The 25537-nt window shown below is 36.8% G+C and overlaps 1 protein-coding gene across 1 annotated transcript in view; it reads left to right on the top strand.

The window, feature by feature from the left end:
* Positions 1 to 25537, top strand: part of Ziz (dedicator of cytokinesis protein Ziz) — an 826359-nt gene that overhangs the window by 412459 nt on the left and 388363 nt on the right. The gene's annotated exons all lie outside the window — the stretch shown is intronic.

Consider the following 25537-nt stretch of genomic DNA (forward strand, 5'->3'; position numbering starts at 1 on the left):
CATGGCTGACAGAAGATGACACAGCTAGTGGGATTGAATGTGAGGGGTATGGTGTGTTCAAGAGAGACAGGGAGAATAAAATGGGGGGAGATCTGTTATTGATGATAGCAGATGAGCTACAGCCAAGGAGAATAGAAGTGGAACTGCAGGATAGACAAAAGAGCACATTTGAGGATATTTGGTGTGAGATTGAAACTAGCAGAACAAAATATACAGTTGGGTGCTGCTATAGACCAGGTGATGATGGAATAGATGGTGGAGATAGTATGCATAAGCAAATAGAAGAAATGAGTGGAAGGAGGGTAATTATTATGGGAGATTTCAACTATGGTTACATTTATTGGAAAGAGGAGAGGACACATGGGAGGAAGGAATTGGATTTTATGCGGTTATTAAAGGATAACTATCTGCGACAGCATGTAATGGAAAATACTAGGGGTCAGAGAGTGCTTGACCTGGTAATTGCATCTGAGAATTTGGCTGTAACGAATATGACCACGTTGCCACCAATTGGTGAGAGTGATCATGGGAGTCTTGACTTGGGAGGTGGCTAAAGGTGTGGAATTTACAATTAAGACAGGGTACATGTGGAATTATCGGGCTGGTAAGTATGACAAGCTTAGGAGATTGATTGGTACAGTGCCATGGCATATACAGCTGCAAGGGCTAAAAGTTGACAGTGCATGGGAGGCGGTTAAAAAGTGTTTGCATGAAGCAATGACTGACTGTATACCTAAAGTCCAAATAATAAATCAAGTAGGAGTTAAATGGATGAATAACACCATTAAGCTTGAGCTGCAAAAAAAAGAAACAACTATGGAGGGAATTTAAGGAGAAAGGTGACTGGCAGCCACATGAACAGTGTAAAGCCTAGGCCAGAAGGGTAATGAGTGTGGTAAGAAAAGCAGAAAAGGATTACGAAAGAACATTGACCATGCAGGCTAAAGAGAATCCTAAACAGTTTTTTTCGATATGTTGCAAGTAAAAGAAAAAATGTATAATGCAGAATGATTTTAAAGAATGCCGATGGTAGGGAGGTAACTGAATCAGTTGATATAGTTGAATTACTGAGCGAGCACTTTGCAAGAGTATATCATCCAGGTGGTGACATTGCAGAAATGAATTAACCAATAGATTATATGGGAATTGTGGTGAATGAGGTGGAGGTGAATAGTCTGTTGCAAAACCTCGATGTCAGTACATCTGTGGGATTGGATGGTATACCAGCTCGTGTTGTACGTGAAGCGACTAAAGAATTGTCAGTACCCTTGACCAATTTGTTTAATCTGAGTCTTGGTTCTGGGTTAGTCCTGAGGGGGTGAAAAGAGTGGAAAATAGTTCCACTGCATAAAGGAGATTCCAAGACTACTGTTGTAAATTACCGACCGATTAGCATATCAGAAATCGTTGTCAAGGTCTTGGAGAAAATAGTCAAGAGGTAATTACAGGATTGGATAGATGAAAATGGGATACTGTTTGGGGGACAGCATGGTTTTGTGAAGGGTAGATCATGCCTCAGTAACTTGCTCATGTTTTATAACACAGTGACGGCTGAACTGGATAAGGGTAATGGGTTTACAGTGATTCTACTTTACCTTGCTAAGGCCTTTGACAGGATACCACATGGAATTCTAATCATTAAATTGCAGTGTATGGTGATGGATATAGGGTTGGTGAGATGGATAGGAGGGTGGTTGTTGGAGAGATACCAGAGAGTGGTTTATTCAGGAGTAGAGTCCACAAGATGGCCTGTGACTAGTGGTGTGCCACAAGGATCTGTTCTTGGACCACTGCTGTTTAATTTGTTCATAAATGATATAGGAAATGATCTGAGAGGAACAGTTCATTTGTTTGCGGATGATGCGAAGTTGGGTAGGGCAATAGTGAATGCAGATGACGTCAAATTTTTTCAGGATGATTTGGATAGTTTGGAGGACTTGGCTAGGGAAAAAGGGATGTCAATTTAATGTGGCAAAGTGTAAGGTTATGCATTTTGGAGTGAAAAGATTAGCAGCAGTATATCACATTGGTTGAACCGTGCTCCAGGAGATTGATGAGGCCAGGGACTTAGGTGTGTTGGTGGATAGAGAGTTGAAGTTTAGGGGGCATATTGCAAAAGTGGCTAAATCAGCTCATCAGATCACTTGGTTACTGAAAAATAGTTTAACCAGCAGAGACAAACAAGTTATTGTTCCTCTGCATCGAGCCTTGATAAGACCCCATCTGGACTACTGTGCCCAGATATGATATTGGCACCAGGGTTTCTTCTTGATGGTGAGGAGGTGGAGAGGATCCAGAGACGAGTGACCAAGATGGTGGCAGGTCTGTGGAATGAACCTTATGAGAACAGATTGAAGATTTGTGGGTTGCAAAAATTGGTTGGTAGGCGGAAAAGGGGTGATATGATTGAGACATTCAAATTACTGAAGAGTTTCTATAAGATCAATCCAGAAGATATTTTTGAGAATAGGACTGGTGGTGGTGGTGGGAGGACTAGGGGCATACATGGAAGCTGGGCAAGAGTGTGGTTAGCAGGGGTGTTACAGCTAGGTTTTTTACTTGGAGAGTGGCGAATGAATGGAATAAACTGCCAGAGTCTGTTGTGGGTGCCATGACTGTAAATGAGTTCAAGGCAAGGTATGATAGATACTGTTTGAATGTTGAATAGTTGTTCTTGACATGATGTTAGGGCTTGCCTCGATGAGTCTGTTGACTCCTTGGAGTTGCCCAAAATAATAATAATAAATTTCTTCAAGTATTTTTTTAAATTTCTTTAAATATTTCTTATCGAGAAGCAGTAATGAAGTAAAAGGGTGAAGGCATTATTATTTTTAAATTGAAAAATTTATTATTGATATCATTTATTCATTTATTTAACATGATGGGGGTCAATGAGAGATCAAGGATTCTATGAAGAGGTCAGTGGTCTAAAAGGTTTGCTGACCCCTGATCTAGTTAGTCACAAAGTAAATAAATGAATAACTAATAGCTGAATGGTCAATATGCATTTGCAGAATAGTGCACAGGAGAAATTTGAATAGTGAGGGATATGACATCATCCCCACTGGTGTGGACTGCTATCCAGGCATGTTCACTAAATTGTCATTCATATTATGGCATGTTTGCCATGTGTGTTTGATGAGCACTTTTATTTATATTTTATGAATAAACATTATTCTTGAATGAGTTTTATTATTATTTATTATTATTATTTATACGGATATCTCCATGGTGTCAAGAGACTCATTGCAGGATATCAACACCCATTCTTCACAAAACACCTATCATACCTCTCCTTAAACTTATTCACATTGAGCACTCACAACCACCTCTGGCAATCCATTCCATTCATTTGCCATTCTCCAAGTTAAAAACTTAGTCTGTACACCCTTATTCTTGGACAACTTTCAGTTGTTGACCCCTCTTCCTCTCTTTCTCTTCATATATTGAAAAATTTATTTTGTGTTAGTTTTAGTTCCTTTTCCAGTATGATATACAGGGTGTTCGGGATAAATTTGACATATTTATAATTAATTATATTTTTCCGTAAGTTACATGTATTAACACACACTTCTCTTCATTTAAAAGTTTGGACCCTTCTTCATTCATATACAAGATGTCAGAAAGGATGGATAGCTGGAACCCACCTGAATCATGGAAGAGAATAACTTGTATCATGATGATTCGTGCCTGCCATCAAAATAAGGATATTACGACTGCTGCCCAATGCTCCCTGAATACAGTAAAAACAATCAGGCATGAACTAGAGACTTGCAATGGTGACTACGAGGATGTAGCAAGAAGAAAGATCCCTAGCAGACGATCTGATTGCGTTCGTACAGCAGAATTCCTCGCAAATCTGCAGGAACAGGTGTTGAAGAACCCTGGCATTGGAATTCGGGCTTTGTTCGTGGAGTTGCTAACTGTAGTCAAGCCCTGGATAACAAGGGTAGCCAATGGTAGGCCGTATGTATGGCAGCAGGATTCGGCCCCTTGCCACACCTCTGGGAAAAGTCAAAAATGGTTGTCTGAAAATTTCTACGACTTCACCAGTCCAAATGTTTGGCCTCCAAACTCCCCAGACCTTAACCCCATGGATTATTTTGTATGGGGCGCAGTTGAAAAAGACACCAATCGCACTTCCAGTAATACAAAAGCCCAGTTAATGGATAAAATTAAAACAGTTTTTGCGGCCCTTCCCAGGGAGACTGTAGCATCAGCTTGTTCGAGGTTCCGAAGCAGAATTGAAGCTGTGATCGATGCTAATGGTGGTTATTTTGAGTAAATCTTGTTGATAGTATTGTAATTAACTCTGCCTGTAATGTTTTTTTGTCAATTCATTAAATTTAATAGATACAAAGAAGATTTTCGTTTTCCTTACGAAACTGTCAAATTTATCCCGAACACCCTGTAGACATGCATTTTTTCTGGTGTTATATTATATTGATTTCATACAGCTTATAACTCATTAGTCAAAAATACATGACCTTTGCAAACATTCAAATGGCATCTGCTATCATTTTCTCATAGCATAGTCTGTTTGACTCCTCCTGCAGGATCTCTATCAGCTTCGTTTACTATTTTCTTTCTTGTGTGTGGCATGCTTTATCAGAAAACAATTGAATATTCCCATTTAGGCACTAAATATACAAAAATACACAACAGTGAAGGTATAAAACTCCTGTGGCATGCCACTAATCAAATCCATTCCCTTAGACTTCTCTCCTATATATTGCTCTGATTTCTGTATATCAGACACATTCTTTTGTCCTAGCTTCATATTACCATTTGCTCTAATTTCTTTAATTGCCTTCTTTGTAGTATTATATCAAATCACTTTGCAAAGTACAGCAATATCATGTTATTGCTGTTTCCTTTCTCTTAATTGAAAACCTCCCCTTTGTAACTAATGCTATTCTTAGAGTATCTATTATTATTATATGGTATCTCCATGGAATTGGGAGCCTCATCATGGGTGACCCAAATGAATGATTGCACACACAAAACCTATCATACCTAAAAAAAATTCTGGTCTGCACACTCTTACTAATCACACTCCTCAACTTCCATGGATTGGCCCTAGTTCTCTGACTACTTGTCATATATTGAAAAAGTTTTTGTGCATTGATTTTATAAATCCCCTTTAATATCTTAAACGTTTCCATCATGTCTCCTATTTTCCACCTATCAACTAAACTTTGTAACCCACAAACCTTCAACCTGTCTTCATAGGAAGCATTCCACAGACCTGTCACCAGCTTAGTCACTCATCTCTGAATCGTCTTTACCACCTCTTGATCCCTAAGTAGCCCAAGTGACCAAATCTGTGTGCAGTAGTCAAGATGCAGCTGAATCATAGCCTTAAAAAGAGGGATAATAAAATCCTTATCTTTACTTATTAGCCTGTTTTTCAACATCTAAGTAATCCTTTGAGTTATTTTACCAACTTTTGCAGTATGCCCTATGAACTTCAACTTTTTGTCCACCATTGTCCCCAAGTCCCTAGCCTCATCAATTTCGTACAATCTGGTACCATCAATGTGATACACCATATGCAACCTTTTCAACCTGAAGATCATAACCTTACATTTTGCAACATTAAATTGACAATCATTATCCTTTTCGCACAATGCCAATTTATTTAAATCATCCTGCAGGATATCTGCATTGTCTTTATCTACCATTGTTCTCTCTAGTATTGCATCATCAGCAATCAGCTGAATATCACCTCTTAAATTATTCCCTATATCATTGATATACAAATTGAAGAGTAGTGGCTCTAGTATAGAACCCTGAGGTACTCCACTAATCACCCTCATTCTCCTATATTCCACTCCACTATACACTATTCTCTGGTGTCTGTCTCTCAGCCCCCCCCCCCCATTCATGCTATTAGCTTCATATTCATTTCCATTTGCTCCAACTTTTGTAATAATTTTTCATGTGGTATTCTGTCAGATGCCTTTGGAAAGTTCAGCAAAATCATGATATGGTCATTTCCTTTATCCAGTTCTGCTGTTATTTTATTATAAACTGTGAATAAATTACTAAGACACGAGAAAATTAGCTTAGCTAATTTTCTCTCATAATCTGATTTGTCCTTTCTTACTCAGCTAGTCACTCTTGTATGTTGTGCTGCTCATGAGTATGATGATCACCTTTTTCTTTATATTCCCTCCATAGTGGTTTCTTTTTTTTGCATTTCTTGCTTTATATCTCTGCTCATCTACTTAATTCCCACTTGGTTTCTCCTCCTGACCTTGCATATGCAGTCTGATACTGCTTCTCTCAAGCAATCTCTGACCACTTCCCATGTACTACTAACATTCTTTCTTTGTAGCTTGGCACTGCTCCAAGATGCCTCCTAAGTCTGTCATAATTACCAGCTGTCTCGTTCAACATAAACCCTTTCTTAACAGAAAATTCCTATGTTTTGCAGCTTTCCAGAAAAACACTACACGATTGCTCTCCCCCCATTTGGAGAGAGAATGTCTACCTTGGTTATGGATATATCTTCTGATGCTTTTATCAGATCCAACACTCTCAAACTCCTTGTCCTCCTCTATAATATGTTGTTTTATATAATTATCCCTTAGCAACTGTATAAATTTCACTTCCATCTTGCATGCCTTCTTTTCTCCCTCCAGTCTATGTCCGTGTAGTTAAAGGCTCTCATAATGATTGTTCAGCCTGCACTCATTGTGCTTATCTGCCAATACAGGGCATCTATATCATTCTGTGAATTCTCTGGTCTGTAGCATCCAACGATATATTTTGTGCTATTGGCCTCTGTCTCACACCAGACAGCCTCAAATGAATCATCTCCCCCAGACCTAGAATCCTCTTTAATTTCTAATTTTGTTAGTTGTAATTCTTCAGCTATCATCAGCAATACCCGCCTCCTATCCTATTCCCTCTATCCTTCCTGAAAATACAATACCTTTTGCATTCTATCCATGTAACTGTATCCTTTTCTGACAACCAGGTCTTACTGACCTATAATTTTGACAGAGTTGAGTTGATCAATGCCAAAAACTCCTTCCTTATTCCTGATACTTCTTGCATTCATATACATGCATTTTGACATTCTTTTGTACTCACAATTACCTCTGCATAATGTCATTACCAATCCATTCGAATTGGGATCCTGCAAAATCACATTCAGCATTACATGATTATTTCTGTATACATGCTCATTGATTGCAGGGAGGGGATAGATGCATGCTTGATTGCATCATCCCTAATTTCTCTAGTTTTGAAGTGCAAAATTTGGTTTTGCACTTCAAATTTACTCCACTCAACATTGCACACCTTTCCTCCTGCACAATCTTCTCATGGATTCATTAACAATCATGGCTCTCCTTCTCTGCTATGCTCTGTAATATTAAGGCAGCAGAGTCACAATCTTTACTTTCTTACTCTTTGTTTTTGCCTCTTTCAACAACTCTTTTGTAGTTTCTCTCATTGCATATTTCTCCCCTTTCAAATCATTTGCTCCTGCCATAACAGTTATCTTTTTCACTTTTCTCTTCTGCAAACTAACAATGTGACTAGCATCCTTGATTTTTGCACCTAGGAAACATGCTTTTATCACTTGCTCATTAAGTATACCTCTTATCACTGAATCTCCATACAACACTGTATCTTTATTTGCAGTTTTTTGAACTTTCATGCTTTTTGAATTCACTTTTTTTTTTTTTTTTTTTTCATTCTCTTACCTGCTGTACAACACGATAATCGTTTCTCTAGTCACTCTAGTTCCTGTTTTGTCCTGTGAAGGATGCAACATAAACCTGCTATTTCACCCCTTACCTTAATTTCGTCAGCCATTTCTTTCATGCTCTCATTCCAATTACTATCTATTCTATTCTTGTCCATTTATTCCTGTATCCTAACCCTAACAGACTTCAGGATTTTAACTACTGTTCCAGAGATATTTGTGTTAGATAAAATGGTTTAGTTGCATATGATGAAATATTCACGAAACAAATTTTCTCTATGACATACAGTTGTACCTTGGATTGCAAGTAACTTGGTCTGTGAATGTTTTGCAAGACAAGCAAAAATTTTTAATAAATTTTAACTTGATAAACGAGCGAGGTCTTGCAATATGAGTATTACCTATAAGCTTTGTCTGCCGAGCGTCACATGATCGCAAGCCGCTCGGGATTGTGGGTAATCATCTCGCATGCTCGGTCTCAGTCGGCATACCTCATTCGTATAGTCAACATTAGTGCTAGCATTGTGAACTACGTGTGTGTGCGTAAAGCATTTTTTTATTTTGTGTCCAAATGTTGTGACTGTTCTTTATTAACTGTACTACGACAATGGCCCCAATGAAGAAAAGGGTTGAAAAGGAAGGCGGTAAGAAGGAGATGATTATGGTGGAAGTTAAGAAGGAAATCATCGGGAAGCACGAACAAGGTATGCAAGTGGCCGCCATCGCAAGATTTTATAACAAGTCTACGTCAATGATTTGCACAGTATTAAAGAAGAAAGAAGAACTAAGGGGGCTAGATGTAGCAAAAGGAGTCACGAAAGTATCAAAGTAATGGCCACATATTCTGGAAGATGTAGAAAAGTTGCTTTTGGTGTAGATAAACGAGAAGCAACTAGCTGGTCATACTGTGACCAAGAACTTGATCTGTGAGAAGGCAAAGGCCTTGTATGCCGACCTCGTAAGTAAACTGCCAGGTACGTCTACAGAAAACGAAAAATTTTGTAGAAAAAGCACCACCCGAGTAAGGCTGTGGCAGTGCGAGCAATGAATCTGTTTAACGACAATGCAATGTCATATTTCCATGAAATCCTCAAAAGGAGGCAAAAGCAAGTGTCATTGGACAGGTTCCTTGTTAAAGTCGCACCCAACAGATAGCAGTGATTCCATTAGTGACAATGAAAGTCGTACTACCCAATACAATTACTGTAATATGTAATTGCAGTGTAATTAATAAATTCGATTACTTTATGTATACAGTATTACATTTAAATACATAATTAAAATATAAAAAGGTATACATATACTGTATAAGGTATACGAAGGTATATGTATTTTGTATTAATCATTTTTATATGAATATTTTTGATTTTTGGAACGAATCATCTGAGTTTCCATTATTTCTTATGTGGAAATTCGCTTTGATATACTAGTGCTTTGGATTACAAGCACGTTTCCGGAACGAATTATGCTCGCCAACCAAGGTACCACTGTATATAACCCTAAAGCACTTATTGCTTGTTTACTGTTAAGTCTGATACCTTGAATTACTTATTGACACTGTTAATCAAGGATAATCACTTTTACTATCAGGTAAAATATTTAGTATAAGGTAAGATAAATTGATTTTATCTTAAATCAAATCAGCAGAATACCTGGCTGTTCCAAGTATATGATTTCCAAAATTAATTTTGGAGATACATTGTCCATCAAAACACTATACTTCTGGAAAATCACAATGATATGTGTGAAAATATATCAGTTGAATGTTTTATCATATGCTGCACTTTATAAGAGGATTTTATTTTCATTTATAAATCATGGTAAAAGTAACAAAATTGTGTTTTATAACAAAAGTAAGTTATTTTATAATTATCACTGCAAGCAATTGGGAAGTCTGTGAATGGTCTGTAAATAATGCAGGCATGATATATATATATATTAAAAAAAATGTACTTTTTTTTATTTATCTAATATTGCACGTTTTAAAAATATTTTTGAAACATGAATGTCATACTTTTTTGTTGTTGCAGTTAGAATACCTGTGAAACCTGCATGTTTGTGATACAGAACTTTGATATTATATGGATAGCATAGTTTAATGATGATCTTGTCAAGTGTGTACCACTCTTGTGTTGTTGTTTAGTTCAGTGTGAAGAAAAGGTTATTGAGCATTTAATGTGAGATTATCATCAGAGTTTTCTAAAATTCCCTACTGATTATCATGTTCCTCTTTTTCTTTATTAACTGGTTCCTTACTAACTGTGCTAATAGTTTCTGTACTGTCTTATTTAGCTGTGGGGGCTTGGGTGGTGGGACATGGGCTCCTGTCCTGTTATTCCCTCACTTTGTCCTCGTCCTCGTCCACAGAGTATGCCAGTGTCTCCAGCTAATTCCTGTGGTGTGAGTATAGGAGCCTAACCTATCTTTAACAGCTGCTTACACTATTTCTCTGCATGTTAAAGTTTTAAGTGTGCTTTCTTGGTGTTAGACATTCTAACTAATGTACATTCCACTTGATGCTTTACTGTATTTATATGGTCATTTTGGTCTAGTTAAAAATTTTATTACCTTTTAAATGAAAAATAATAATGATAAGAAGAAAAATTGCTTTATTCTAACTGCCCTTATACTCTACTGTGTTTACCATTATTTAATCGGAATCAGATGATGCTGTCATTTAAAATCGTTTGAGATAATTAATTTTCATGAAAGACTGTTACTAATATTCTTAACTCCTTTACCAGTTGGAGTTAAAAAGTGAGAAAATAAGAAGGTGGCATAGGTTATTTCAGAAGTGTACTTAGGCAGAAAGAGGTTTTTCTAGATCACCTGTTTCTCTTTTTCTACTAGCATACTTAGATAAAAACAAAAAAACCCTTTAAATCAATTTATTATCTAAAAAAATTCTTTAATGTTACTAGTTCAGTACTGTATTTTGATAAGACATGTTTAGAATATCAGTCTAAGAAAAAGTCTTTTAATAAAGAGTATTATCCTGGAGAAGTGTTTATAAGCTATGTTTCTTTTGAAATTTTATATTTTATTAGGTATAGGAAATACAAAAGGATGAAATGCCCATGTTTCCGACCATCGCACAAAGCACTAATATTTTGTTAGTCCAAGTTTCCAAGAGTCCAAGTTTCTAAAGGTGATAACGTTTTTATTATTAGTAGTATTACTACTACAAGAAACTTCCATGGAATCAACAGATTCATCACTCTGCAGAAAACATCTACCATATTGAGCCTTGACATCATTCACACCTCTGTCATTCACAAAACATTGCATATAACATTGTAAAACATTGCAAAACATTTTATATGGAGAGTGAATGCATTTGGCAATGCATTCACTATCCATATAAAACATCTACTTCTCACTCCCCCTCTTCACAGTGCTTTTATACAACTTCCAAGGATAGCCTCTCATTTTTCTCCTCCCACTTTTTTTTTTTTTTTTTAAATCCCTCTGTTATTAAGCTGGTAAAGTAGTCACTTTTTAAGTGTATTATTATTATTATTATTATTACTATGGGCTACTCCATAGTTCTTATACTCTTTGAGGAGGCTCTTAACATCATGCCAAGCACTATCCAACATTAGCACAGTATCTATTACACTTTTCTTTGAACTCATTCACAGTCATGACACCTACAACAGACTCTGGCAACATATTCCACTCATTCACCCCCCCCCCCCCTATCCAAGCAAAAATTCTAGTTCTAACACCCTTGCTAACTATACTCTTGCTCAGTTTCCAAGGATAGTCACTATTTCTTCCACCAACAGACCTCATCTGAAAAGTTTCCTCCATATTAATTTTGTAAAAACTCTTTGGTAATTTGTGTCTCAATCATATCACCCCCTTTTCTGCCTGTCAACCAATTTCTGTAACCCACAAATCTTCAACCTGTTCTCATAAGGCTCATTCCATAGCCCTGCTACCATCTTGGTCACTCGCCACTGGATCCTTTCTGCCTCTTTCTCATCGCCAAGAAACCCAGGTGACCAGATCTGCACACAGTAGTCAAGATGGGATCTTATCAAGACTCAATAAAGAGGAATAATATCCTGCATGTCTCTGCTTGTTGAAGTATTCTTGTAACTAGGGGCAGCTCCTTCATAGGCACTGCGGAACTGCAGCACCCCCAATTTATCTCGATATATAAATATATTTATTAGTTTATTTATATTTGCCTGTAATATTAATTTTATCATCAACAATCCTATACAATTCTCTTATTTTGTATGAAAAATAATAAAAATCCATCTTGTAGCACTTAGGAGGGCAAAGGACGCTAGCAGCACTGTGTTTACCACAGTGTCATATTGCTACGCATGCAAACATATGCATGTCATAGTGAGATGCGAGTTATTAGCGTAATGCAGCACTGTCCATCGCACAGTTCCACTGTTGTTTATATGCAGTTTGCACCAGTAGTAGAGTGTTCATAGTGCTTATCATGTTTACTCCGTTTCTTTAAATATTTGGACATTACAAGTAAAGGATTTAATTGTAATATCAAAAATTGTAAATCCATTCTTTAATTACAATTAAAGGAATGGATTTTATTTTTGAGTAATTTTGAATTATACTAAACTGTATAATTTTATCGATAATAAACAATATTTTTTCATGAAACAAAAGAAGAAGAATATATTTTATTTTTAAGTAATTTTGAATTATACCAAACTGTATAATTTTATCGATAATAAACAATATTTTTCATGTTTAACTTTTTTTAAAAGTTTTTACCATAATTTTGATATGTTATCAAAATACATATATACTGTACTTACAGTGTGTATGTATATTTCGAAAGTAGCAGCACCCCCACGATTTCAAGCCACAAGCCGCCACTGCTTGTAACCAAGTAATCCAATTAGCTGCTTTAGCCACTTTTGCTATTTACCTTCTAAACTTTAACTCCCTGCCCACTAACACTCCCAATTTTCTGGCTTTGTAATTTTCCTAGAGTACAGTTCCATCAGTGTGGTATACAGCTGATAATCTTTTCATCACAAATGCATAACTTTATACTTGGCCACAACATTCATTCTGCTTTGCTGAGACTATCCAAATAATCCTGCAAAATTTTAACATCATCTGTATTAACTATTGCTCTACCCAATTTGCATCACCGGCAAACAGCGGAACATTTCCTATATCATATTCTATACAATATGATAGTCTATTATATCACTCTTTTTCTGTTTATCACTAAACTCTGCTAGAATCCTATAACCAATATTGCAGAGTCCTGATATTGCTTAGCCACTCATCTTTCAATATTCTACCAAGTTTCTGTATCATAATGGAAAAACTGTATAGTTTTTCACCACATTTCAATGTACCTCCTGAACTTCAGGCAACTGTGATCTATCACTCCCAGATTCGAAATCTCAACTCCTCCCAAAGCACAGTTCCCCAAATACATTACATTCGCCTTTGCATCCAAGTGCAGCATAGTGATTATTACCATTAAAAGTTGGACCCCCCCCCTCACACACACACTCATTTATGTAAGCTAAAAGTGTATTTAAATCTTCCTGAAGGAACATTAGCATTTCTCCTTATAAATGGGTGGTGCTAGAGTCACTGAAGCACGTGGCGGTGGATTTGAGCTGTGGTAAAAAAAAGAAGTGTTTTTTAAATGGTGTACAGTGTGACACCATTGCAAATTATGCTACATTTTTTTTTCTCAGTAACACAAGTGTTCTTTAGTGGTGCTGCTTTTGTACTTTAGTTGTTATATTTTGTTATTTTTGGTTGATGAGAAGGGGACGTCAGAGTTGGACGCATCTGTGGTGGAAGAGAAGATAAGTTTTGTTATTTAGTATAGTTAAATATAGTTTATACTTGTAGTATAGTGTAAGTAAATTAGCTTACAGTAGAGCGTATAACAGTATTTAGCGTTTAGTTATAGTAGTATTTAGTTTTTAGTTGTAACAGTTTCTCGGCACTAAGTTAATGATGGTGGCAGCTGCAGCTCTAATTACAAATGGCATGTCACCAAGTTCTCCCACATTCAAGGACTCTATTTTGTGTAAAATAATAAAGGATATTGTGGCATGCGAGACTTGTGTCATGTATGCTTCCCAGTAGTTGGATATGTGAGTACTCTGGATGTCAGTAAAGCAGTGGACTGGATGGTATTTCACCATAGGTTTTGAGAGAATATGCTAAAGAACTGAGAACTTCTTTGACCTGGCTTTTCAGTGAAAGTCTGGCTATGGGAAAGATGCCCAAGGAATGAGAGGAAGGTAAGGTAGTGCCATTACATAAGGATGGAAGCAGACCGAAAGTGTCTAATTATAGGCCAGTTTGTGTGTCATCAGTAGCTGTTAAGGTATTGGAGAAATTAATGAAGGACTATATACATCATTGGACAGATGAGGGTAATGTTATCTGTGCGAATCAACATGGATTTGTTAAGGGGCACTCTTGCTTAAGTAATATGATTGCCTTTTATAATAAAGTGACAACAGCAGTTGATGAGGGAAAGGCATATACTGCCATTTTTTCAGATTTTGCAAAGGCATCATTTGAAAGGGTGCCACATAATAAGCTGATATTTAAGTTACAGCACATGGATTTAGATGTAAGGTTAGTCAACTGGATTCAGGATTGATTGTCTGATAGATCAGAGAGTTCTGTATGGTGGGGCAATATCAAGGAAGCAGAAGGTTACAAGTGGGGTTGCACAGGGCTCAATACTGGGACCTGTATTGTTTAACCTTTATATCAATGACATTGTTAACGGATTGCAAGGGGATATTCAGTTGTTTGCAGATGATGCGAAGCTGGGAAGGGTTATTAGTTATAGCACAGATGTGTGGTGGCCCTACAAGAGAATTTGAATAAACTAGACATATTGGCAAATGAATGGGGATGTCGATTTAATGCAGCAAATGTAGTTTGCTGTAATGTAAAGTTTTGATAAAAGATTTAATTGTAAAGATTTAATGTAAAGTCTTGAAGTTTGGGTTACATTGATGGGAGGTTGCATACTCAATTAGAGGAGCTGTACTGGAGGAAGTAGGGGGAGACAAGAGATCTGGGGGTGATGATTGATAGAAAACTGAAATTCAGGAAGCATATTGTAAAGGTGGTGAATGTAACCCAGAAAATTGCTGCAATACTTAGAAGGATGCTGACTTGCAAAGATAGAAGAGTTATCATTCCATTGTGTAAGACCTTGATCAGACCACACTTAGACTATTGTTCTCAAATTTGGTCCCCAGGATTTGAAGGGGATAAATTAACTGTGGAAAGGGTGCAGAGGCAGATAACAAAGATGGTTTCAGAACTGTACAATGTTAATTATGAGGATCGGCTGAGGGAATGTGGACTGTAGAGTTTGGTGAATAGAAGAAGAAGGAGAGGTGATATGATCGGGACTTTTAAACTGTTGAGAGGCAGTTACTGGGATGGACACTGCAGAGTTCTTTCACTTGGTGGAGCAGGGGGAAGGAGCAGTGACGAGCCATCCCTGGAAAGTACAAAAGGAAGCTGTGAGCAAGAGGGTGAGGAGTGGTTTCTTTGCATGGAGGGTGATTGAACCGTGGAATACATTGCCTAATAGAGTGGTGAGAGCAAGAATGGTCATTGAGTTCAGGAAGTGGTATGATAGACTTTGTATTTCCTAGGAAGGACCTCCCACGATGAGTCTCTTGACACCATGGTGGCTTTGATAATAATAATAATAAAATTATCCTCAACTTTGCATCATCAGCAAACAAGTGAATATCCCTTGTCAGTCTACATGAAATATCATAAATATCATTAAACAGTAGGAAACTCAGAAGAAAATCTTGTGGCACTCCACTGTGTACTATTTTTTTTATCGAATGGGGGGACTAAAGGGATTCTATAATTTCTATATATTAGAAATTAGAAAAAAGGGAGGAGTTTCTGGCATTGGATTGAACATGAAGGGTTTAGTATTTTCAGGGAAGAGAGAGAGAAGATAGAATGGGAGAGGAGCACTGCTGATGATAGCAGATGAATTGCAGCTAAAAAAGCTAAAATTAAGGTCTTATTGATCTTAATCTCACACCAGATTGTTTCAAATGAACAGCCATCCTCCCTTCTGGGAGTTCCAAAGATGATCCGAAGATATTCATCGCCAAATTAGTACAATGAGTACAGGTTGAATAATTATTATTGCAGATTTCAGCTATGGAGATATAGACTGGAAGGAAGAAAGATCACGTGGCAGGAAGGAAATACAATTCATACACCTGCTAAGAGATAATTACTTAAGGCAGCATGTGATGGAAGAGACTAGGGGTTGGAGAAAGGAAATACAATTCATACACTTGCTAAGAGATAATTACTTAATGCAGCATGTGATAGAAGGAACTATGGGTCGGAGGATATTGGACCTCATCATAGGATCAGAAGAGCTATCCATAACCAAGGTGACAACATTGCCTCTAATTGACGAAAGTGACCATGTGGTCTTGATGGCGGGGGGGAACTACATTATGTCATGCATAGGAAAAAAAAACTTGGAGCTGTACCATGGCATAAAACACTGCAAGGGCGGGATGTTAGTAGTGCATACTAGATAGTTAAGGTTTCATCTAGAGGAAGCAGTATTAAATTGTATACATAGGGTAAGGAGGGTTAATCAAGTAGGAGTTAGATGGATGAGTAATATCAAGAACAAGCTGCAGAAGAAAAAATGTGGAAGGTATATAAAGAGAAAGGTGACCAGCAAACTCATGAATAGCGAAAGACTCAGACGAAGAAGGTGACCAGCAAATTTGTGAAGAGTAAAAGGTTTAGACAAGAAAGGTGACCAGCATGGCAAAGAAGGCAAAATCAGATCATGAGAAGAATCTAGATGAGCAGGCCAAAGGAAAGCCAGAAGAGTTCTTTTGTTATGTGGGAAGTAAGAGGAAGAATAACTATGGAAGATTAATTTGAATGAGTGATGATGGTCACAAGAAGACAGAAACAGATAAAATAGTTGAGTTACTGAGTGACCACTTCACAGTGGTTATTCATCCTAGTGAGGTTCCTGCTTTAACCCATGTGACAGACACTAATGTGGGAACAGAGGTGGATGAATTGGAGGTTTTTAGGATATTGCAGAATCTCAATGTAAACACAACTCTGGGATTAAATGGAGTTTCAGCTAGGGTTTTGCGAGAATGTGCAAGGGAACTGGCAGTGCCTTTGACTAGGCTCTTTAATTTTAAGTCCTGGTAGAGTTCCAAGTGAGTGAAAAGAAGGCAAAATAATTACTTTGCATAAGAGGGTCTACAACTGCAGTAGCAAATTATACACCAATCAGTATTTCATGTGGTGTTAAAAGTACTAGAAAAATTGGTGAAAAAGACAATTCAAGAATGGGTAGATAAAAATATGATACTGTATGAGGGTCGATCATGCCTTAGTAATTTACTAACTTTTTTTTTTATAGTAGAGCTGAGTTGGATAAAGGAAATGGCTACATGATGATTTTTCTGGACTTTGCAAAGGCATTTGACAGAATACCATGTGGAACTCTGTTATGCAAATTAGAACAAACATCCCAACATATATATATATATAAATGAGGATGGATAAAGTTAAAGCCAAAAAGTGGATAAGAGGGTGGCTGCTGGACAGATATCAAAAAGTGGTATATGAAGGGGCAGAATTAAGGTGAAAACAGGCGACTAGTGGTGTGCTGCATGTTCAGTGCTGGGACCACTACTGTTTACTTTATACATAAATAATATGGAAAATAACCTGAAAGGAAATATTCAGTTGTTTGTTGATGATGCAAAATTAGGTAGAGTAATAGTTAATCAAGGTGATCTGGAGAGCTTTCTTTTAAACCACCTATAAAATTAAAAAAACATATTCAACTCCTCCAAGGGTCTCATGTCCCCCAACCCCTTGGTCCACACTGGGATATACTGAATTCATTGCACCCTCTAACTTGCCTTATATTGGTGAAACTGGACATGCTATCCCCCCCCACACACACACACATACAAATGATGCATTTAATTTAACAATCTTGGTAAAGCAGGCTTCTTGAATCATGCTCTTAACATCCTACACCAAATTAATCAAATTGATTGGAAAGGTACCTGTTCCTTTACATCACACAAAAAACCAGGTATGCGTGCAAATTTAAAGAGGCCTATGAAATTTTGATCACCCATCTTTTAAACAATAATGGTCGCAAAAATCCGAAGAAGTTGGATGGCACACATTCGGTCCACATGAGCTCTTCCAAGTAGTTCTACAGTAAACTGTTACTTAAGTACTCTAAGCAATAATTTCCGCCCCTATTTACCACCATCTATACTGTTTTTGTTCTAATTTATCTATAAGTAATTATGTGAGAGCATGTTGCTCTCCAACTTAATATATGTCTTAATGATTTATAAATTTATAATTGGATTTTGCAGAAGCTTTTGATAGAGTACCTCATGATAAGGTGACAGTCAAACTAGAGCAGATGGGGTTGGATATTAGATTAGTGCATTGGATTGGAGACTCGCTATCTGATAGGTATCAACAAGTTGTATATGGGGGTGCGATATCCAGGAAAAGGAATGTCACTAGTGGAGTGCCTGAGGGGTCTGTTTTAGGGCCATTACTATTTAACTTGTATATTAATAATATTGGCGAAGATTTGGATGGAGATATTCAGTTGTTTGCAGATGATGCAAAGTTGGGACGAACCATAAAGAGTAGTGAAGATGTTGTGGCCTTGCAAGAAGACTTGAATAAATTGATTGATTGGGCACGGAAATGGGGATGCGAGTTCAATGTTGCAAAATGTATGGTTTTAAAATTTGGAAAACAAAGATGGGATGCAGAATTTATGCTTGGTGAGAATATATTGTTGGAGGTAGAGGAAATAAGAGATCTGGGGATGATAGTGGATAAGGATCTAAAATTTAGGAGACACATTGCCAAAATTGTGAAGACAACACAAAGGCTTCTGGGAATGATGTGGAGGACACTGACATGTAGAAGTAGGGAGATTCTTGTTCCATTGTATAAGGCTTTGATTAGGCCACACATGGACTATTGTGCCCAGATTTGGTCACCGGGTTTTCAGAAGGATGAAGAGATGTTGGAAAGGGTCCAAAGGCGACTGACTAAGGTAGTTTCTGACCTCTGGAATGTTGAGTATGAGGAAAGATTGAGAAGATGTGATTCGCAGAGTCTGGTGGAGAGAAGGAAGAGGGGAGATATGATAGAGACCTACAAGTTGGTAAGGGGTTGTTATAAGATCAATGGTGGAGAAGTTCTTCAGAGAATAGTGGGAGATCAGGTGAAAATCAGAGGTCATCCCTGGAAATTGTATAAAGAGGGTGTGAGTAGGGGAGTGAGAGGCAGGTTTTTTTTGTGCAGAGTTGTTAATGATTGGAATGCCTTGCCTGAGAGTGTGGTGTCTGCAAGGAGTTTGAGTGTGTCTAAGACACGATATGATAAGATGTGTGTGTGTGATAAAAGGACCTCCCAGATGAGTCTTTGACTCATGAGGTCTTGTTTAATAATAATAATAATAATAATAACTAAACAGATATCTGGACTCCAGCTTTGATGTAGTAAGGATGTTTTTTTTTTTTTTTTTTTTTTTCACCAGAGGTGAGACCAGTAGTGTTAGCAGTTGACCAAATTAGTGTGACTTTAGTATACTATATAGCTTGTAGCATAGCTTGTTTTTTTGTACATATGTGTATATTCCAGATAATTACCTTGATATGAAAGTCAAAATGTCAGGTGATTTTTTTCATTTATATTAAACTGGAGTTTTACTATAACACGGTATTTGTTTTCATATTTTTTTTTAAAAGAAATATAGTATATTTTACTAGAGAAAAATTAGATTCTAGTTTTAACCCTGGATACAAGCATACAAAATTTGTGTCTATCTTCACAACTAGGCTACTTGTTGTTGACTATTAGTTTCATATCAGTTGCTTCAGTATTGTATAATGCACAGCAAACTTCCTTTCAGACATACAGGGTGTTCGGCATAAATTTGACAGTTTCGTAAGGAAAAAGAAAATCTTCTTTGTATCTATTAAATTTAATGAATTGACAAAAAAACATTACAGGCAGAGTTAATTACAATACTATCAACAAGATTTACTCAAAATAACCACCATTAGCATCGATCACAGCTTCAATTCTGCTTCGGAACCTCGAACAAGCTGATGCTACAGTCTCCCTGGGAAGGGCCGCAAAAACTGTTTTAATTTTATCCATTAACTGGGCTTTTGTATTACTGGAAGTGCGATTGGTGTCTTTTTCAACTGCGCCCCATACAAAATAATCCATGGGGTTAAGGTCTGGGGAGTTTGGAGGCCAAACATTTGGACTGGTGAAGTCGTAGAAATTTTCAGACAACCATTTTTGACTTTTCCCAGAGGTGTGGCAAGGGGCCGAATCCTGCTGCCATACATACGGCCTACCATTGCCTACCCTTGTTATCCAGGGCTTGACTACAGTTAGCAACTCCACGAACAAAGCCCGAATTCCAATGCCAGGGTTCTTCAACACCTGTTCCTGCAGATTTGCGAGGAATTCTGCTGTACGAACGCAATCAGATCGTCTGCTAGGGATCTTTCTTCTTGCTACATCCTCGTAGTCACCATTGCAAGTCTCTAGTTCATGCCTGATTGTTTTTACTGTATTCAGGGAGCATTGGGCAGCAGTCGTAATATCCTTATTTTGATGGCGGGCACGAATCATCATGATACAAGTTATTCTCTTCCATGATTCAGGTGGGTTCCAGCTATCCATCCTTTCTGACATCTTGTATATGAATGAAGAAGGGTCCAAACTTTTAAATGAAGAGAAGTGTGTGTTAATACATGTAACTTACGGAAAAATATAATTAATTATAAATATGTCAAATTTATCCCGAACACCCTGTATATATATATATATATATATATCTTGCTATGCATTATGGGAAAGAACACTGCCTTGACAAGTTTTCACCTTTATTGAGGTGAAAAAGTGAATGGTGTTCATCATAGGTTTAGGTTATTATAGAAGTGCTGCATAGCCTGGCATGATTAAGAGAAAAGACAAATGAATAGTAAGAGATAGAGAAAAGGCCTCAGCTTTTATATACCATCATATAGCTAAAGCAATAAAAAAAATAAATTTATTTACAGTAAAACCCCTTTTTTACACTTTTCAGGGGACTGATGGAAAAAAGTGTAAATAGCAGGAAATGTAAAGAAAACATTTAAAAAAGGCTAAAAGATGACTTACTGCTAGTATGCGAGTCTACATACTCAATTACAAAATTTAATAACAGAAAATAAATGAATTTACAATTACTTACATTTATCTATTTAAAAAAATCTTTGATTGTTTTTGCTTTTCATTTTTTTTTTTTTTTTTTTTTTTTTTTGACATAGCACCAGATTGCTTTGCATTGAGTTCAATGCTTGACCTGTTTTTTATTATTCGTGTTCAAAGAGGACACGGAGAGTCCAAGATCTTTTGCTCAATGCACACGTGTTCCGGCATGCCAATCTACATGTCGCAGAATTGCCATCTTTTCTTCTACCGAAATACATTTTCTGTCTTTTTTCTGTGGATAATCCACCACTGCAACTTGAAAGCAACTTTCACACGCTAAATTACGTAGCAGAAATTCTTCAATATCAATTCGTACTGTGATTGAAAAATCACGGTATCACTCATCACTACATTACTGCTGCAAGCATGCAGGGCACCGTGATGGCGGAAACGAAACTATAGCCGAAAGCATCGCCATCTGGGAAGAGAAATGCACAGATTTCCACAGAAATCGATTCAAAAATCAGTATTGTCAACCAAGAAAAAAAATGCAAAACGTGGGAAATAACATCCACATCAAGGTTGTTAATGGCGGGAAAACAATATATTGTAAGAATAGGCCTTAAGAATGGGACCAACGGAAAATGACGTAAATGGCAGGAAAACGTAAATTGGGAACGTAAAAACGGGGTTTTACTGTATTTATTTTTTTTTATGTTTCACCATTCTCATGCAGCTGAACAACCAACAGGAATTGAAATCAAAATCAAGAGATGATGGATACCCAGGCAGTTAGTTAGCCTTTTCTAAGTTAACTTCTTTGAGTTGGACTTCACTGTATTCTATATGTAGTCATCACTGCAATTGATCATAAGGCCATAGGGAGCTAAGAGGAGGATAGAACAATGGGAGAAATTTATCACTACAAGAATAGACAGCATTTTATCTTCTCCTGATGAATGCTGCATAAATTAGATAGTCTGCAATTAGATAGTCTCTTCTAGAATCCTTTTTTTCTAATACAAATCAATGGAGTGAACAATAATTTGCATATAATTAGACACAGTATAATAAGAGTGGATGTTGAAATAGTACCAGGGATGTAGTTGAACCTGAAGAGATATATATACAGTAAGTGGTGATAAAGGCAGTTGAGAATGATTAGGTGTGTGGAAATCACAACCTGCAAGTAGCACGGACATGAGACATGGACCTGGTTATAGAGCTGAAAGTGAATTACTGTGTTTATTTACAAGTGCCAGGAGCATCAGAATTAAGAGAGATGAAATGGTTTCATTGATTGAGTTTATTTGCGCAGAAATTGTTGGAATAAGTGAACATTATTGATAAGGTTGGTATCCTGATGGGAATATAAGTAAGCTGATAACAGCAGTATTATCAGTGATTGTCAGCTTGGGTTTGTTAAAGAATGGTCATGTTTTACCAACCTATGTACTATAACAAGATGACAAATGAATTGGACATGAGAGATGCATTTACAGTGGTATTCTTAGATTTTACAAAGCTTTTAATAGACTTCTATATGACAAGCTGTTAGTATATGAGAGCACCAGAGAATAGTATATGGTGGAGTGGAATCTAGGAGAATGAGGGTGACTGGTAGAGCACTTCAGGGTTCTGTACTAGAGCCACTACTCTTTAATTTGTATATCATTGATATAGAGAAAGATTTAAGAAGGGATATTCACTTGTTTGCAGATGATGCAAAAATGGCAAGGGCAATAGTTGATAAAGTTGATGTAGATATCATGAGAATGATTTAAATAATTTGGCATTGTGGGTTGAAAAGGTTGCATGCTGTGTATCCCATTGATGGTACTGGATTGCAGGAAATAGATGAGGCTAGTGATTTGGGGATAATGGTAAACAGAGTTGTAGTTCAGAGAACATATTGCAAAAGTTGGTAAAATAGCTCAAAGGCTTACTTGTTTTTTAAAGACATGCTAATAAGTAAAGATAAGGGTGTGGTCCCTCTTTATAAGGCCATCAGTTGGTCATATCTTAACTACTATGCACAGATTTGGGATCAGGAGGTGGTAGAGAGGATTCAGAGGTGAGTGACCAAGCTGGTGACAGGTCTGTGGAGTGCTCCTTATGAGGAATTGTGAATTACATTGTTTAGCGGATAGGCTGAAAAGAGGGGGTATGATAGAAACTTATAAGATATTAAAGGGGTTTTAGAAAATTGTTACAAAAGGAGCTTTTCAATATGTGACAAGTATAGAACTGAACTGGGGATGATCCATGGAAGTGTAAGAATGTGGTTAGTAAGGATGCACAGACTAGATTTTTTGTGTGATGAGTCAACCAGATTGCTGGAATTGGTTGCAAGTTCCTTGACAGTAAATGAGTTTTAGGAGAGATATGATAAGTTCTGTGTCTATAAATGTTAGTGTGGGTTGGGTCTCCTACGATGAGTCTCTGGACTCCATGAAGATACCATATACTAATAATAGGCAGACTAATAAGGGAACAATAAGATTATTCCAAAAAAACCTGCCAAAGATTTGGGAGACTATTATGCTCTCCCTAGATCAACAGAAATTCACCTTTGACTCCATCCAGAAACAAAATCGGAATACTCGCTTGAAATTTCTCATTGTTATTCAGTTATGCTTTGTTTGTGTGCATTACCATCAACCTTAAGAAATTTGTCAGTTACTATGAGTAAAATACTGGATTGACATTTAATATTTTACTTGTTGTGTTGTCGATAATCATTAAAATTGTTTTACTAACTTACTTACTGAACTCTATTAAAAAAAATGCTTCACACAGCTTGGCCTTATGAAAATAAAAATGGAAACAGAACTAGGAAGCAGCTTGCTTAAATGTATTGTAAAAGAAGACAATGTGCATCCCTTGGTGATGAAGTACAATCAATTTCTTATGCAGATTACTGTTTGCTTAATGTTAAGAATTTTTTTAATGAAAAACAAGTATATTTTTTGTATGATATATTATTTTATAAGAGAACACAAAATGCAACAATTTATTGATTGACAGTCTATGATTATAGGAGATTTTTGTGACATTATGATGACAGTTATGTCCGATTAAATAATGAAGTAGTAGAGCAATATTTTGGAATTATTCTAATCTTTTTTGACGCAGAAATACTGCTATGCTCAAATAAGACATTATTATTAAATCTTGGCAAAAATTCTTTAATTTCACTCATAGCAGTATACTTTGAAGTTTGCAAATGAATTCCACTACTCCAAAATTCAGGATTAGCATAGGCTTATAAAAATTGGGGACTTTTGTCCAGCTTTAATAATAATGGTATCACATCTGGTGACACATCCCAAAATCCATTAAAATTTCTTTATTTCAGCATATAATAAAATGTTACATTGTACATGTTATATGTTACGAGGGAGATCTGAAAAGTTCTCGGTCTAACAATGAAGAAACAAATTTATAATTATAAAATTGTTTTTATTTTCCAACATAATCTCCCTTAAGACTAATGCATTTATTCCAGTGATGCTCCAGTGCCATTATCCTGTCCATATAATGGTTCTCAATAAGATCTGCAAAATACCCCTCTTATCACCTCTTGATTCGAAGAAAAACGCTGACCAGCGAGGAAGACTTTTAGTTTTAGGAAGAGATAGAAGTCAGAGAGAGCCAAATCTGGGGGAATAGGGTGGATGTTCTAACAATTCATACTGCAGATCCCTTAATTTTCCCATTGCCAAAACACCTTTCTGGGCAAGTGCATTGTCCTGATGAAAGATGATTTTTTTCTTCTGCAAACCAGGTCTTTTCTCACGAATTTTTTGTCTAGTCTGGTTAAAAGATTGGAATAATATTCCCCAATTATTGTTTTACCCTTTTCAAGATAATTAATAAACAAAATGCCTTTAGCATCCCAAAACACCGATGCCATGCCCTTTCCTGCTGATGGAACCGACTTTGTCTTCTTTGGTGCTGAACAACCAGCTTCTGTCCACTGTTTTGACTGTTGTTTGGATTCTGGTGTATAATGGTGAATCCAAGTCTCATCCATAGTAATAAATATACGCACAAAATCAGTTTTATTCTTGTTAAAATGCTCCAAGCACTGTTCAGAGATTTTCATGCAAGTGTGTTTTTGATCTGCTGTGAGCAAGCGTTGCACCCATCTTGCGCGAAGCTTTTTCATTTGCAATTCTTCGTGAAAAATACCTACACATTCTTTTGAAATGCCTATAGTTCCAGCAATTTCCCGCACTTTGACTCGCCGGGAATTCAATACCATATAGGGCACTTGATCAATGATTTCTGGTGTTGTTACACTTTTTTGACATCCTTCATATGGATCATCTTCAGGGCTGGTACGGCCACGTTTAAACTGAGCAGCCCATTTTTTTATTGTTGAAAACGAAGGAGAAGAGTGAGTGCCCATAAACTTTTATGAACTTTGAATGAATTTCTTTTGGTGTTAAACCTTCTTTTACAAAGAATTTTATAACTGCACGATACTCGATTTTATCCATTTCAAGGGATGCAGACAACACTTTTGCTTCA

This window comes from Typopeltis vanoorti, chromosome 24, assembly GCF_054136105.1.
Source record: "Typopeltis vanoorti isolate ZY-2024b chromosome 24, IOZ_Tvanoo_1.0, whole genome shotgun sequence".
Lineage (NCBI taxonomy): Eukaryota > Metazoa > Arthropoda > Arachnida > Uropygi > Thelyphonidae > Typopeltis > Typopeltis vanoorti.